Here is a 6,289-nt window from a genome sequence, read left to right on the forward strand (position 1 = left end):
ACAGCACTAGGCATGGTGATTTACTCTCTTAGTTGTACCTCATCAGGTACCATGTAGCTGACTAGCCGTTCCTCTTGCTTTTATGCACTTTTTCAGCAGTGGGCTGCACACTGGCGGGTACAACTTTTATGTTCCCTGGAATGGGATGCTGCTATCGTGTCTGCTTGGATGGAAGGCAGCTCATTTCACTTTGGAATTCAAATGTCCCCGTATCACTTCCCCTTAATAGTGACATCTTCAAAGCTGTGTCCTCAGACAGCCTTTACAGAGGAATATATTATGTACTCTTTCCTCTTGCGATGTCACGGCCGATATAATAAATTGTGTGGGAAATGCAACCAACCTGTCTATCTGTCATAAAAAGAACCGGGTGGAAATTGTCCAGCTATGTGACATCAGTTCTTAAAAATGTCACTATGACGATCAGCATAGGCCGGGGAACCAAGCTGCTCCTCACAGCCTTTGAATCTGATTTGAGTGCGGTGTCTGATCCATCTTGATGAGGTCTCGAGAGGAGAAGAGGAGCGACGGATACCTGCCCTGTCAACAGAAGAAAAAAAAGCTATCGTACACGGCTTGTCTTCTTCAGTTGATATCTCAAGCACCACCCGTTGGCGATCACTTACGATGCGATGCTCAGCTGAATAGCCTCTGTTTGGCAATAGGAGTTGAGTTGTGCAGCAAATTGCCTGGGAAATCCCCAAGTGTTCCCAGCAGCTCCATTGTGGGCAGGAGAACTGAGAGCCATGTTTTGTCCCCCTCTCCACTGGTGTTTTGCCTAATTAGGACCACTGAGGTCTGGATACTGTGGAGCTGTATGGCATGTTGGACTGCGCGGGGGATCTAAGGCCCTCAGGTACCGATTCAGGAGATTATTATGGGATAAAAGGAAGAGACGACAGCTCTGTTCACATGCTCAGGGATGACTCACTGTATGGAGACCCCACTAATGCAAGGGAGACGAGCAAAAGACGGAACGAGAAAGAGAGCGAGACAGAGAGGCAGAGGTAGGAAAGAGGGATGTGTAAGAGAGATAAAGAGAGAAATCGAAAAAGACCAGCATTTCTCCAGAACAGTTCATTTGTTTTGCGGCAGTGAACCCGGAGGATGGTGAGGATGTACTAATGAGTTTACTGCACGGTGTGTGCGTGTGCGTCTATGTGAGAAATACCATGTGGGAAAGTGGGTGTGATGGTGGTGGGAGGAGAGCGGGAGTGGAAGTGTCAGTGTGATCTCACCTGATGTCATACCTGTCACACTCAGACGCATGGCAGAAAGGGTGTGGGGTGTGGAACCCCTGTTACAGTTTAGTCTCATGAACAGCATTCATCGTGCTACATGTTTATTCCCACTCTGCTTTCTATCTCAAACCATCATATGCAACAGAAATAACCCCTGTAGTTCCTAAGACACTCACCAACACCCAAAATACATCTGGATATCTTCCTCAACAGCATAGCCAACCCCCCCCCCAAAAAAAACCCATCTTTGACCTAAAATGAAATAGAGCTGAAGGTGAAGCCAGTTAACCGGTCTCGACAACCTTGGATTTTCCTTTTGATTTCTGCATAAAGAGGAAGTTGTATACAAACCATTCATTATCCGGCATGATCTGGTGGGTGGGTGTGTTTCTGTCTGTCTGCATGTCAGTGTGTGTGTGTGTGTGTGTGTGTGTGTGTGTGTGTGTGTGTGTGTGTGTGTGTGTGTGTGTGTGTGTGTGTGTGTGTGTGTGTGTGTGTGTGTGTGTGTGTGTGTCTGAGTTTAGGCCCTTGTCTTGCTGTGCTGTCAAGAGCATGTGCTCCATTCAGTCCCCCTCCGCGGGGGCCCTGACCTGCAGCCTCAGCGCTGACGAACATTGATTGGCTGAATTAATTTGTTGTTATCAGATGTTCCTGAAGGCCACCGACTCCTGTCTGTTTCCTCCAGGGCCGGATGGGAATAGGGGGATGGTTGCCTTTGTAGATCACACAGAGAGTGCAATCTGTGCTCAACACTCTCTCTCTTTCCCCTCAAAGGGCAGATTATAGGGATGGTTCTGTGCCAGCCAGGGACATGTGTGGCTGCTATACGTAATTATATATTACAGCACACTAATTCATATTCTTTGTTTTATATCACTTGCACTTGTAGAGGCCTTAACAAAGGCTTCTAAACTGGCAGTGACTACACGGAAAAACTGTAGTGACGTTATGCCCGGTACCGGAACTCCGAGGCATGCCTCGAAATCTCGAAGCAGTGCGCCGATTCGTCTATCACTTTATCAGAAGTACGTCATCGATGACGTCCAAAGCTTCGTTTGATCACATGCTTTTTCAAACCGTGTGTTGCAAAATTTCAGTGGTTCCGGGAAGCTTTTTTCCCGATTCCAAGCTGCTAACATACACCGACCTCTACTGGACACCGTACTTGCAAATATAGTTAGGATTTTGTACCAAATATTTCACTGACTGGTAGCTTAGCAGGTAGAGTAGGGAACTATAGCACATCGAGGGTATGTAGTCAAATCCCATTGAATGTACACTATTTAAAAATGGTTCTCTCTGGACTTTTGTTCAAATAATTTGTTTTATTTAGTATAAGTTTCTGTCTTAAGAAACCTAAATAATGCCATGGATTCTTTAAAAAAAACATAGTATAGTCAACTTGAAGGCAAAAAAGGGAAGCTTGATGAAAGATGCAAACCTGGTATTCCAACTCATTAGAGGCTACTGAAGCCAACGACTTATCGCTGCGTGTTATTAAAACAATGGAGACAAAAATACCTCTATCTGATAATCAAACGCTGCTATTTATTGCTGACTAGCAGATGTCACTGATGTGCACCGTGAACAGATAATGAAGCTCAGAGTAAAGGAACCGTTTTCGGCACGATTTGGTGAAAGCGCCGTAGCCTTTCAGAAAGCCTCGGTTTCCCATCATTACAAAACGGATCAAAAGGACATGCCTTAGTGCTCAACCAGTAAAGGTTTGAGACTTTGCCGCCACTCTGATCTGTCCCCCACGTACATTAAACGGTTAGAGAACTACTCCCGCCTTTCAGTTAACAGGTGTAACAAATAGAGACACACCTCGAACTATGTTCATGAACAAAAAAACGGGTATGGCACTGTATTCTGTGGAGTTCCCTGAATTACAGTAAAATACTGGCAGCACAGCAGCAGACAGTAAGTTACCATAGATTTACAGGACAATGTTTTTAGATTTTCAAAAAGACTGTACGGTACTGTATTTTGTGGGGTACAACATTCTCACTAACGGGTGCAACACATATACACTGTTAGCCCATTGTTGTAATTGTATTCCAATACAAGTACTGCATTGCAGTTTTGCTGTATGTTAACTACAGCATTCTGTCAATGATGGTACATTGTGGGGAAATAATCACTGGCTCATGAACATATTTAGAGGCATGCACAGAGTGGCAGCAAGTCTTCAACCTTTACTGGTTGAGGGTTTTGCAAAGTCCTTTTGGTCTGTTTTGCCCTGCAATCACATCCAGTTCGGAAGCCTTTGTTTAGGCCTCTTGAAGTGCAAAGTGGTATAAAACACCAATTATTAATAAATATGCTGTAATATAATAATACCTATCAGCCAATCTCCTTGCATGTAAATATTGCATACCAATATTATAATTACAGTAGCATTTACTTTCTTATAGTAGAGTAGGCTAATTTGACAGTATTGTATTGTACTGTTGCTCTGATACTACAGTAACTTGCAGGAAGCTGGTGGCAAGTTACTGTGAATATTACAGTAACGTACATCAAAAGGTATATTGTTGTTAACACAAAATACCTTGACATTTGGGTCACTGCTCTTATCCAGAGCGATTTGCATTCAGTGCATTCAACTAAGGTAGATAAACAACACCATATCACAGTCATATGAAGTAATAAGATGATGATACCGTTACCGACAATGTTGTTGAAGTTAAGCGGGCTTCTGGAAAGTTTATTTTTGTATTTGAAAATAAATGTATTCTAATTAAATTGTTACAAATACTTTAATTGTTCTTCAGGCCAGTGAAACACAAATTACAAAATAGGTATTAAAACTACTGAAATACCTATATCAAATACATATATTGTAAATACTGTCCTTCGTTGGCACTAGCTGCCTGCACTGTGAATCTGACACTGTTTCTAACCACTGGGCTTCCAGTAATGCAATGTAAATGTTGCTGTAGTCAAGTGTTATAGTAATATGATGTAAATATGTGTTTCAGTAAAGCTCATGTAAATCTACAGGGATTTACTGGCTTCTGTGCTGACAATATTTTACTGTATATTTAAAGTAACCTACTGGCTACTGTGCTACAGGTAATTTAATGTAAAATGTCAATATTTTTATTATTTTTTTACAGTGCAGAGTCCTGTATGTTGTTGTGGTGCAAATACAGTTGAAGTCGGAAGTTTACATACATATACACATACTCTTCTTAGAAAACTCTTCCAAGATGGCGTAGCCGTGTCCCTTGTATATATCTTTTTCCATCATTTTCTTTGCATATCTTTTAAAAATATTTTCCTAAACCTCAACTTCTAAATACTCTCCTGCAACCCGCCTCACCCAATGTGGCGTGGATCTGATTTTTTCTAAAGTATTTCTATTTACTTCGGAATCCCTCAACTGAAGCTAGCCGGCTAACTACCTACCAGCTATCAGTTAGCAAACCATTGCTAGCGGTCATCAGCTAACCTTTAGCTCGGAAAGCTTTCGCCAGTTCGAACAACGTGACTCAAACCAGAGCATAACGGACCTATTTCTCTCCATATCCCCGGATTCCTATCGCAAACTCTGAACATTTCCATCTGGATCTTTGCAACTAGCTAACCGCAATTCCAGGTGACCACTCCTGGCTAGCGTTTCCATCCCGGAGCATGCACCAATTGCAGCATGTGTTTGTGCGTGCATGCAACACATGCAAGCAACACCCCAGATTACAGATACTTTTGAAATATTAGATGACTACTTCTTGGATTACATCTAAAACCTTGAACATTGAAACTTAAGTTTGTTCCACCTGAGTGAGTCTGACCAAAAGTCAGAGACCACTAAAATGACCACTCTTCTTTCACTCCCAGTAGCCTTTATGGCAGTCGGCAAGAATAAGAGGCTGACCAAAGTTGTCAAAAAAGGTGCAACAAAGAAGATTGTCGACCTTTCTCCAAGAAGGGCTGGTATTTTGTCAAGGCACCTGCTAGGTTCAACATCCGCAACATTGGCCAGACATTGGTCTCCCGGACTCAGGGAACCAGAATCACCTCTGATGGTCTGAAGGGATGTGTGTTTGAGGTGAGCCTTGCTGACCTGCAGAACGATAAGGGGGCCTTCCGCAAGTTCAAACTGATATCAGACGACGTGCAGGGTAAGAACTGCCTGACCCGGGACAAGATGTGCTCCATGGTCAAGAAGTGCCAGACCATGATTGAGGCCCATTTGGACGTGAAGACCACCGACGGCTACCTCCTGCGTCTGTTCTGCTTTGGCTTCACCAAGAAGCCCACCAACCAGATCAGAAAGACGTCGTACGCCCAGCACCAGCAGGTCCGTCAGATCAGGAAGAAGACGATGGAGATCATGACCTGAGGTCCAGACCGACGACCTGAAGGAAATCGTCAACAAGCTTATTCCTGACTCCGTTGGCAAGGACATTGTGAAGGCCTGCCAGTCCATCTACCCCCTCCACGATATCTACGTCAGGAAGGTTAAGATGCTGAAGAAGTGCAAGTTTGAGTTAGGCCAACTGATGGAGCTCCACGGTGAGGGTGGTGGTAGAAGTACAGCCCTCAGGGGAGGACATCGGAGCTAAGGTGGATAGGGCCGATGGCTACGAGCCCCCCATCCAGGAGACAGTCTAAACAACTGACAGATTAAAAAATGTAAATGAGAAAAAAACGAAAAAAAACTTGCCCTTTGTGCTGTTTTCTGTGCCCAAAAATGTTTGTAACATGTTTTGTGCTGCTATCATGTTGTGCTGCTGCTATGTTGTGTTACTAGCATTTTGTTGTCATGTTGTGTTGCTACCATGCTGTGTTGTCATGTGTTGCTGCCAGGGCTGGGCAATATATCCAGAGGTTTGGACGCTTCACGATATATATCTCGATTTCTTGTTTTTCTCTCAACAAATGAAAAAAGGCCAAGACATAATTCTCAATTTAATTTTCTTTATTAAAATAAAGGCCTATTTGTGCAAGACAAATGAACAACACAAATGAACAACACACACCCACACGTCTATTCTATTGTTTAGGAATGTTTGACCACTAGCTGTTTGAATATGTCATTT

At 43.3% G+C, this 6,289-nt stretch overlaps 1 pseudogene; it reads left to right on the forward strand.

Annotated features, from left to right (window-relative positions):
• The first annotated feature begins 5,092 nt into the window (after positions 1-5,092).
• LOC115133736 (small ribosomal subunit protein eS1-like) lies at positions 5,093-5,861 on the forward strand (annotated as a pseudogene).
• Positions 5,862-6,289: the final 428 nt, after the last annotated feature.

This window comes from Oncorhynchus nerka, linkage group LG8 (genome assembly GCF_034236695.1).
Source record: "Oncorhynchus nerka isolate Pitt River linkage group LG8, Oner_Uvic_2.0, whole genome shotgun sequence".
NCBI lineage: Eukaryota > Metazoa > Chordata > Actinopteri > Salmoniformes > Salmonidae > Oncorhynchus > Oncorhynchus nerka.